The following is an 11432-nucleotide window of genomic DNA, read 5'->3' as shown; positions in this document are numbered from 1 at the left end:
GGGACAAAAAAATCCTCACAAGAACAGACAGAATCATTCAAGACAGAATAAGTTTGATATCAAACCAATTGGGAGGAAAAAAGTGAAGCCCATAAGCACATGCCGTGTCATCCGAATGAGAGCAATGATGTATCACTGAATGGAGAGAGCGACGAGGCCACTTATACAGGATGAATGATGGCCCAGAGCTAAGGGAAAACCATTAAGGGCTCGAGGATGGATTAAAGATGAAGTGAGGCGGCCTTAGAAATAAGAATTCCAACCTTTAATTGCAACGAGAGGTCTTTGTATTTCTTAATCTACATCACCAATCTCTTTTTTTTAATATGTCAAGCAAATTTATTTTACTACAGAATCCTAAACCTTGTCTACACGCTATTTTGATGTCCCCTCCAACTTTCTGTTACTTCACACGTGACTCAATAGACATCTTTTGTCCATGATTGGGGCAAAAGTATTGAGACATCTAGTCATTGCGCACACAAGTAGAAAACAGGCAATGAATGCTATTGTTCATCCTTTTGGAACACATTCTCAGAGAAGAGTCCTTCATCCAGCTCAGCTGTTTTCTGGGCATAAAGCCAGCAGGGCTTTCCTTGCAGAGATATAGGTGATGAGACTCCACCTCACCCCCCGTTTTTCCCTTTTCATCCACAGGGGACTTTGCTAGCAGGTACTATTAAACTGGTCTCCCATTTTAGCTGTGAAATGACCAAGTTCCTGCCCCAAAAGGCGTGGCCATCCTATGAGGGAACTGGATTTGTGAGCAAGCGTACAGTACCAGCAAGACTTTAAAAGAGTGGTAGGTGTTAGCGTGTCTGTGTTGATGGTGTGGCACTGACAAAAGAGAGTGGGGGTGCCAGAGGAGCCAGTGGGCGGGAATGCCTTCTGTTACTTTTTACTTCCAGGTCACTTAACATCACATTGGTGGAAAATGGAAAAACATAGTACCCCTACTTAACACTATATAGTCTGACAAATGTAAGTAAACACTTTGCATTAAAAAACATTATAAATCCATAGAACCGAAGAAAAGACACCTCTACAAACTAAAGTCGACAGGGTACAGAATTCAAAACAGCCATTTGAGACAAAACTCATAACAACAAACATGAGTGTGCGTACACTTAACAGAATTTGAATTTTTTTCCAGTAGCATTCTTTTCATCCCTGCCATGATAACACCACAATGCAATTGGCATACTTAAAAAATATCTTCTATAGTCTACTAAGTGTTGTCTGTTCCTTTAAATAATCATCTTCAGGACAAGTGTCTAGTTTTCTTGTCTTCAGCTATCTGTTTCTTAGTGAGTTATTTAGGTTGTCATATGGGTAAATTACTTACCATCAAGTTTCCAACACATTGATAAATTAGCATTTTTTCTGTACTTCTATTTTATTGTTCTCCCCCCCCCCCCCCACACTTGGATCAAGAAACACAGCAAATAGATGCAGATTGCGTGGATTTTTGTTGCAATCCAATTACAGAAACGAAACCTTGAGGGAGCACGTCACAGTTTTTACTGAGTGGATGGCAAGCTCTTGGGAAATAGCCCTCTTCGCCCTCCTCCACAATCCTCTCTTACCGCTTCAGAATCAAGTGGAGCTGTTTTTCAGCATCTGTCAAGTGTAATAGAGAGTGAATGGAAGGCAGGTGCACCCGGAAAATACTGTATGGAACATCATCTGTGTTACAGGGACAGAGGAGCTCTCGTATAATCCGGGGTCTTTTAGTTTTCTCACTGAGTACAATGTGAGCCCCGAGGGGTGAACACGACTCGGAAGGCAGCGTCCAGGGAGGAAGTCTTATGTAACTGCTCATATAATGTCAATGAAAACTGCTCATTTCAAAGAAGCATGAATTGCTTGAATTTGATTCATACTGTACGTGCGCTTTTAGTGCACCAGTGACCACAAGGGTAGCCACCTAGAGAGGTTTGCTTCAGAGCAATCGATGTCAAAGGAATATTTCATAAATTGTTTTTTCACCCCCACCATTTCAACATTACAAAATATATTTTCTAAAAGGAGGTCTGATTAAGTCGTGATGTAATTTTTCTCATTTATGCTCCAGGCTACTATTGTTTCTATAATTATGGGACTTGTTTTCTTGTATAAATACTTTTCACTTCCTAAATATTTCAGTTTGTCTGCTATATGATATATTATTAACTAATTCTGAGTACCAGTGATTGGTTGGCTACCAATTCAGGGTGTACCCCGTCTGGTACCCAATGTTTGTCTTGGATAAGCTCCAGCACCCCGTCAACTGAATAAGAGAGGGGTGGGGGTGAGATAGAGAGAGGGAGATAGGGAAGAAGAGGGAGAAGGAGAGAGAGATGGAGAGAGGGAGATAGGGAAGAAGAGGGAGAGGGAGATAGCGAAGAAGAGAGAGAGGGAGGAAGAGGGAGAGAGGGACAGAGAGGGACAGTGAGGGAGAGGAAGATAGAGAGAAGAGGGAAAGGGAGGAAGAGGGAGAGAGATGGAGAGAGGGAGGCAGAGGGAAAAGAGAGGGAGAGAGGGAGATAGGGAAGAAGAGGGAGAGAGGGACAGTGAGGGAGAGGATGATAGAGAGAAGAGGGAAAGGGAGGAAGAGGGATAGAGAGGGAGAGATGGAGGCAGAGGGGCGAGAGGGATAGAGGGAGCAAGAGGGGGAGAGGGAGAGAGGAAGGAAGAGGGGATGAAAGAGAAGGAGAGAGAGAGGAAGAGGGGAGAGAGAGAGTGCGAGAGAGTGTGTGAGAGAGAGAGTGCGAGAGAGTGAGAGAGAGAAAGAGAGTGAGAGAGAGAGAGAAAGAGAGTGAGAGAGAGAGGCGGGAGAGAGGGGGGTGGGCTGAGAGGTAGAGAGAGGCTACTTAGTGCGTGTGCCCTCTTCCCCTTTATGAATAACTCCCCTGAATCCCATTTTGTGATGTGTTGGTCCATTCCCATTACCACTCATTGCAGCGTCTTGGCTCGTGCACGCGACTGTGTAGTGCGGGAACGCGCAGCCAGCAGCCAGCAGTCAAAGCGCCACTGAATGACAAAGTGAGGGAGGCGAGGGACGAGCGAGCGAGCGAGCGAGCAGGCGAAGACGATGGATGCGTCTTTTTTACTTGGCATTTACGCCATTTGGCCAACCACGTTACGTCGCTATCGGCTTTGCTCGGAAAACGCCTCTGGTCGCTCGATCGATACTCGTCGATAATCGTAGACTAGAAGAAGAGTCCAAACAAGGCGACGAGTCTGGTCTTCGGGGCACTTGAATCGTTCTTGGACCCATTTTGCTTACTTTGGACTGTTGTACCGATGCCGAAAAGCCACTTTCTTGGGAGAATATGACCGCCTCGCGTGGGGAGTGCGCGGCTGGAAACAAGTGGACTGAGCGTCTCATTAAAGGTGAGAAACAAACGCTGCTATTCATGACCATTTGGGCATAAACAATTATATTCTGTTTGGATTATGTTTAGTATAATCCTCGTCATTGAATCTGAGCGATATAGTTAGTAAGGCGATAGTCCAAACAGGTGGATGCGAAGGCACGTGAACGCAACACTCCTGCATACACTTGATCAAATGTGACCTATTTTGTCCATTGTATTCAAATGGAATGGTGTCGCATGCAAGATGAAAAATGACAGTTAAGAGGTGAAATAACACATTGACAGGCAGCACTGGACCACATGGCTGCGTGCAGGACGGACAGCCTACATTTGTTGTTAAAAAGAAAGAAAATAATCTTCATCATATAACCCAGATAGTGACCTTTCATCACAAAAATCAATGACAGGGAATGCATTAGCCTCAGAGTCAAAATGATTGTATTTCCTATTCTGTAACCAATGTTCAAAATGTTTTTGTTTGTTTGTTTTTAATGTGAGACGCTGTTTTCAAACAATCAACAGTAAGCATAAACATCTGCACACTGGGTTTGTATTCGGGTGTTGACATCTTTCCAATAAGAACCCTTTTATGTTTACCTGACCATTTGTATTCCATTTTAATCAGTTTCACAGTGTGCTAACACCTTACCCTCAAGAAATAAATCTTCATATGCATTGATGGGTCGTCACTGGAGGTAAAGTGTGATTTTGCACTACTTTTGTCTTTGTTTTTTTTCTGGAAAGCATCAACCAATATGAAAATGCTTGTATTTACTAAACAGGAATCCTTATAAACAAACACTTAGAAACTCTAAGATATTGTTCTGCCCTATTCCACTCTGAGAGCATCAAATTCCATTAGTCAGCCTTCCATGCATGTTTTTGTGATGTGGGCGCACACCAGAGTACCCGGAGAAAACCCACGCACACCCGGGAGGAACATGCATACTCCCCACAATAAGGACCGACCTGGGAACCAACCCCTCGACCCCAGAACTGTGAGGCTGATGCGCTAAACACTTCCATACCGGGCCACCCTCCCAAACAAATATTAATGAATATAAAGTGTCATTCCCAAGTAACCAATTGTGATGACAAATCAATTACAGTGTCAACTCTGCCAAATAATTGAAACGAGTAATTCCCCTGTATTTAATGTCAATCTCAATAAAGCACATCATTAGTGTTGTTTTCACCGTGAAAATATAGAGGTCGACATGTCAACGAGCATTCCAGGAGACGTTCATCTTAATGCAGAGCGCCATGAGTGAATTGCAGATAGAGTGGATGTCAAGCAGCCATGCATCACGTGACACGGAGGCGCTTCCACCGCCAAGCTCAGTGTTTCATGGGGCACGCTTGACATTTTGTGTGTTGCACGTTTTGCCTCTACCATTTGGTGCTTTTCTTAAGTTGCCCATTCAACGTGTAGACCACCATTCACATGCCGTTTGCTCTTCACTGCTTCTAGTTACCTGTGCTAAGAACGTTAGGATTTTGTTGATCTGAACATTGGTTGCAAATCCGTTGCTGATCTGAAATGTGAAACAATGCAACGCTGCCATATTCAAGGATCTGTTGTAGTGTTTCTAACGAGCAACATTTCTAACTATTCTCCTAAAAACATTTCATGTATGGTTTTAGTTTGCTATTGTACAAGGTGGGATCAGTAAAATTTAAACCACAAATGGTTAGTTTCCTCTAAAATTGATGTTATGTAAATATGCTCTCTCTTGTCAAGATGCACATACTTCTAACAACACCATAATAGAATGAAGTGTATATTTGGATTCAGGCACTAAAATGTTTGCTCAGTTTGTGTGCTTCTTAGTGAATAATTCAAACATCTGCTAGAGGAGTGTAAATATGAATATGCACATGCTGTTGCTGAAATCAATTCAAATTTTCCAGCCCACTCAGAGGTCTGTGCTCAACCCAGTGCTATTCTAGTTGCGTGGCCTCTGGTGGTAATGATGATAACAAACACAGTGCAAGCGTTCATATATGACTATAGACTTGGTCTGTTCATGTTGAGAAAAACCGCTGTGCCATATGGCTCACAGTGATCCAACCTCACTCTTTGCTGGAGATAGCTTTACATAAACAGAAAGAAAGCCTCGGGTTACATGATGGAAAATTCAGCCACTTCCTGTCGGAAAATCTGGTGACTGTAACTGAGTGTTTACACTGTCCCACGGGGATAGCAAACACCATATTGTATTCTGGCGCACGCCTTTAGTACATCATCATTAGCAAATTGACATCTTTGTGTAATTATCGAACTTGCAAAATAGCGCCATGTAAAAAAATTGCAATTTTGGAAGCTACACACGTGAAGATTCTTTCCTTTGAACTAATTTCATAGCCGGACACAATAGAACAGAGGTGGGCAAACAATTCCACAAGCGGGCTTTTGTTCCAACCTCTAAATAGGAAACCACAAATTTGGTATCTTAAAAGTGCAATGGTTGGATTGCAGTCAGGTGCTTCTTGTTTCAGCAGAAACCCCATTGGTTAAACCTTCTGTGCTGGATCGGTTGGAACAAGACCTGGACCCTTAGCGGCCCTTGAGGACCGGTTTTCCCACCCCTGCAATAGAAGAATAGATGATCACAGTCCTCGGGACTTAATGTTCATTGCAGAGAGTACAACCAAGCAAAAGCAATTACATTAATACGGAAGAGTCCCTCCGTGTACAATTTTCAGCATTTTTTTTCTCTGGATCATTGCATCAGCACTGTTGCATTAAATGATACATTCACCAGTGACTTGCATCAATTGTTAGCCAAATTGGATCATCCACTAAGTAATATCTGATTAATTAGTTCAGTCTTTTATGGTCTCAATCTAGGATATGTGAAAACCCGTCTTCTGTTCTCATTGGTTGTTCCTCCATGAAACGGTTCACCCCATGAAAGATCACATGAAAAGTAGCCTTTTTTTCTGGTAATTATAATGTGATTGAGGGAAAAAAAGCATGTGCAAGGTTTAAAATTTCATATCAGAGTGACGGTTTTACATCTTAAATTCATTTAAAAATATGCCAAATACAGATAAGTAAATACAATCGATTGTTTCTACTGTTACATTGGTAACATTGATACATTAGTCTGTGAATACAGATATTTTCTTACGTAAATGAAAAAAAAGGAGACAATATATCCATTCATTATCTGTACCATTTAACCTCACAAAGGTCAGGGGGGTACTGGAGCCTATCCCACCCATTTTTCATTTATTTAACTTTTTATTGGGCAAGACAATTGAGAGCGCTTTCTCATTTGCAATGCTTGACAGGCAGCAGGTCTGTGCTTGTTAGCCCCACATTTAGCATCGATAATGAAATCCAGCCCAAACCACAGAAGACCAGACTGACTCATCATGTATCCTGTACACTTAGATCATGGAGGCGTCCTCTTTTTTTCTCAACTATAGGCCTGTGAAGGCCTTTGAGACTCTTTTCTGATTAAATAAATGCGACTTGACATGTATTTTATAACCACTATTATCAGGTATAGCGGAGAGAAATGTTGTCAAGTTGGCTTGAGTCATTATGATAACAAAAGGGGAAAAAAGGCAGGAATTGAAAACAAGCTGCGTTCTCCGGTTTCCTGCAATCACAGTGTGCTGTAGACACGGGTGAGATGGATAAGGTGGTAAAGTTAACATGTGTTTCGCCTTCACTCAATGGTGAGAAAACATGATGCCTTTTTCTCCTTAATAACATCATGACATCATGGAGAAATACACACCGTAAATGACAGCACTTGCCCAGGGGACTCGTGCAAGTGTTTTTGGCTGCTAAAGAAGGATAATAATTAAGGTATGCAGTTTTCTGAAGACTATAAAGTAAGTAGGTCACTTGTGTAAATGAAAAGAAGTGAACCGTTCAAATGGTTGAAACATTGTTTCTTTTCTTCAAGCCTCAAAGAGGTGTTACGGTTAACAAGACCTTGATGGCGCTTAATCCCAAGTGAGCCTATTTCAGGGCACGGGTGGAATGTGATCAAATGAAAAGAAATTGGGAAACTTATTCACTTATTAAACCGTAGTTAGAAGCAATGAAAATATTATTTTGTGCATTCAGTAGGGAGAACGAGTGGCAGAAAACCTCCCCAAATCATGCCCTTCAGCTCATGTTGGTCTTTGCGCAGGACTGCGTGTTAACAAGCAGGTGCTGTGCATGATTGGTTATGCATGAAGGCACCTCTGCTGGACTCTGATAACAGGCTAATGAGCGTTAGATTGATTGTGTGGTGACCTCCGAAAGCCCACCTAATCCCCTTTTCTGTGAAGAAGAGCTCTTCTCTGTCTTTGTGTGTGGGTGACGCTGGGTACCACATGAAAACCTTCAACCCCCGGTCCTCAAGTGGGTGCAGGTTTACATTCCAACTGATGAAGTGGAGACATTCTGATGTCTTAAAAGTGTTATCAGTTATTATTATTTTATTAAAAAATACAGAATTTTATTGTGAGCAGTGCAAGATCAGAAACAGAAGATAGTTGCATGGGGTGACTAAATCTTTCTTTGGTATGCAAGAATCTTTTTTGTAATATTTATTTCACAGTTAGTTGTAGCCATCGAATGTTGTAGAATAAATGGATTTTTGCCGCAACCACATTTCAAAGAAATCCCCCTTCTGCCGTGTTGACAAGTGCGTTGTTCCAGCATATTTAATCAGGTCTAAGCATGAATTATTTAAAGTTACTTTTGCTCTGAAGTCATTCTGTGTGAACATCGTCCGTTCACAGAACCTCCACGCATCTCTCATCATTCAGAACCTTGAAGTTTAATTCTTATAATTGTCAGTGCTGCTGTCTGGAGGCGGCAACATATTTGGCTTGGCCCAGAGGATTGTGGGTGCTCAAGCTGTTAGTTAAAATTGTGAGGATGCCAACAGTCAAGAATTGAAAATAAAGTTCGGCTTCTAGCTTCACTGCCATAACCATCTGTCATGAATGTGTCATAGATTATGCACAATTAGGCGGATATAGCTCATTGTAACGGAACTGCACTCGATACTCAGCTCCAAAATATTCCACTGTAAAACTCAGTGTGGTTTTGCTCCTACTAAACTAAGTGAATAATCTATGAGAAGCCATGGACAAAAAAAGTCTCCAAATATTATATATATATATATATATATATATATATATATATATATATATATATATATATATATATATATATATTTAATTAGTAATTCTTATGTACTGCTTCTTAGAGAAAAACAATTAACTCAGTACCTTGGCTCCTACATATCCATAGTCAATTACCGCTAAACAAATCTGGAGAAAAATATTAGTTGCTTACATATTGTCTTCAAGTAGTCTCCTGCATTTAATAAATGTTCAGGAATTTGTATGGTCAGCCAGAACAAATAATGCATAGGGAAGTAGACGGATGGGTGGAAACATTTGCAAAACGAAAGAACAAAATGGAATGGCTAATATTTCACTACAGTGTTGGTCACGTGCATTGGAATTGTCAATTGCAAGCTTTTTCCCTCCAAAGTTCTAAACATTGACTGTAAAAAAAAATCTTACATCTAAATCCCATTACACTACCCATCACCATAACCACTTCTATAACTGGGAGAACTTCTGAATGTTTTTGTGGTTCCCGCTAGTGTCTTACCAGGAAAACAGAATTACTGCATTTGGCTCAAGCTGTGGTGTAGCGGCTCAAACCCTCACAAGCACCTGGCGAATCCTAGATCAAAGCTGGGATTTTTTCCTTACATCCCCTACCTGGTTTGATGTTGCGAATGCTTTGTGATATATTTTTTTAGCAATGTGTGTGTATGTTTCCTTTGATTGTCTCTATTGGCAGTATTGGTCAAGAGTTTTTTTTTTATTTATTTTTTATTATGAACCTTTTCTTTCTGTTTGTTTTGAGGCAGTTTTTTAGTGCATTGTGTTTTAGCATGATGATGTTGTTTTTTATTTGCCTGACCTCAGTGCGGGCAACCTTGGGTTCATTCCCTCACTGTGGCGGAGCAGTTAGGTTAGGTTAGAACTTTATTTCATCCCGTATTCGGGAAATTTCTTGGTTGCAGTAGCAAGACAGACACAAGACATTGTAGACCTAAGAAAAAAAAAGTGAAGTGTAAGACCCTCCTAGGCAGAAATACCACCAAGAATGCCTATTCTGTCTTGAGACAAGGCTGATTAAAAATTAAAGGCCTCTTCATCTGAAAGGCAGAATCCTCCCAAGACTGCCCGCCAGGCCCCATTTTGGCCATAATTTACCGGTGGATTCACTCAATCACCGAGTGGGAAATAAACCCACACTGCCGGCCTGTTTGGAAGCCTAGCTAATGAACCACAACACCATCAGTGATTCTCTTCAAACCCTGGTTCCAGTAAAAGAGAGGCGGGTTGATGGCGATGATGAGGTCATTTCAGAGTCCCCTCTCAGGGCTTGTGAGCAAAGCCCATATGAGTGTTTGGACAAGCCAAAAGACAGATAATGAATGTGACAACAAGCCCTGGCTGTGTGGCAAGCATTTTTCACCCCACAGTGGGAGAGACATCATTCTTTATCTTCTGGTGCTTTGGCTCGTGTTGTGCTGTAAATAGGGTTAGAAAAGTAATCCTTTTCCAGCAGTCATAGTTATGGCTACATGATCTTTTTTTCCCTATAGCTTGTTGTGACAGCATTTTATTCTGTTTTCTTTTCCACTCGCACCATTTCCTCGCGGAATAATGGTGAAAAAGTTAGGTAAGAGAAAAATTGATTCAGAATGCAGGGTATTTAACCTGGAGTGGACAAACGATTATTTTTTTGTTCAATGCAAAGAAAAGGCTGTTTGTCTCATTTGTCAAGAGACGGTGGCGGTATTCAAAGAATACAATCTTTGCCGACACTATGAATCCCTTCACAAAGACAAGTACGATAGCTTGCAAGGCCAAATACGAGCAGACAAACTCTCAAAGCGAAAAAGTGGACTACTATCTCAGCAGAACCAGGCATCCGTTCGGGCCAGCTTTCGGGTTGCTAAATTGATAGCAAGCAGCGGTAAGCCTTTCACTGACGGAGAGTTTGTTAAGAAATGTATGGATACTGTCGCGGAGGAGGTGTGTCCCGAGAAGAAAGATGCATTTAATGCCGTAAGTCTGTCGGTGAGTACAATGACCAGACGCGTTGAAGAAATCGGGAGTAATGTATATGCCCAGCTGCAGCAGAAGACGAAATAATTTGACTTTTTTTCATTAGCACTGGATGAAAGCACGGATGTGCAAGACACAGCGCAACTGCTCATTTTTATTCGTGGAGTTAGCGCAAACTTTGAGATTTGCGAGGATCTCGCAGCCCTCCAAAGTCTCAAAGGGACTACAACGGGAGAGGATATTTTTGACAAAGTGTGCCAAACCATGGAGAAGTTGAACCTGGACTGGTCAAAGCTAGCTAGCATCACGACTGACGGGGCTCCTAGCATGGTGGCCGAAACTCGCGGTCTAATAATGGGACACATGAACCGGGAGTTGGAAAAAAGGGGTCTCACCGCCCCGCTACGAGTCCACTGCCGAATTCACCAGCAAGCACTGTGCTGCAAAATGTTGACGTGGGATTCTGTAATGACAGTTGTGGTGTCGTGCATAAACTTCAGAGCAAAGGGAGAAGATTGTGCATGGCACAACAGAAAGTTAATGTTCCATGGCTTTTTTTTCTATGAAGAACCCAGAGAGAGTTATTTAGTTATTATTTATTTCATAAATAGTGTTATTTATTTCCTGTTTTTTCTGTGAAGAACTCAGAGAGTGTTAGGTTCATCCAATAGTAGGTTTATTCCTTAGGTATTCCCAATTCAGCTTTCAATAAAAAAGGCATCTGTAGTCACATCTCACCATTTAATTCTTGCAAGAAGAGAATACATCCGGACCGCTCGGCCGACCAAGATTATTCTAAAGAGCGGCATTATGTCCTGCCCATTTAAGGCTTCAAATCAAAACAATTACAAGGTTATCGATTCCATTTGCGTAAGCAAGAAACAAAACAATTCCATAATCAAGCAAACCAAGCGTCAACCTAGCGTCACAAATTAAAACAATATGCGAGTAATCGATCCA

The 11432-nt window shown here is 41.6% G+C and overlaps 1 protein-coding gene across 2 annotated transcripts in view; it reads left to right on the top strand.

The window, feature by feature from the left end:
• The first annotated feature begins 2814 nt into the window (after nucleotides 1–2814).
• Nucleotides 2815–11432, top strand: part of gpr153 (G protein-coupled receptor 153) — a 41637-nt gene continuing 33019 nt past the window's right edge. The window contains exon 1 of one of the 2 annotated variants that reach the window (XM_077604282.1): nucleotides 2815–3375. The gene's annotated coding sequence lies outside the window, so the exon portion shown is untranslated. The remainder of the gene's footprint in view (nucleotides 3376–11432) is intronic. The other variant, XM_077604276.1, reaches the window with a different exon arrangement.

This window comes from Stigmatopora argus, chromosome 1 (assembly GCF_051989625.1).
Source record: "Stigmatopora argus isolate UIUO_Sarg chromosome 1, RoL_Sarg_1.0, whole genome shotgun sequence".
Lineage (NCBI taxonomy): Eukaryota > Metazoa > Chordata > Actinopteri > Syngnathiformes > Syngnathidae > Stigmatopora > Stigmatopora argus.
Note: the sequence above shows the minus strand (reverse complement) of the source record. Positions and strands in the feature narration are given on the sequence as shown.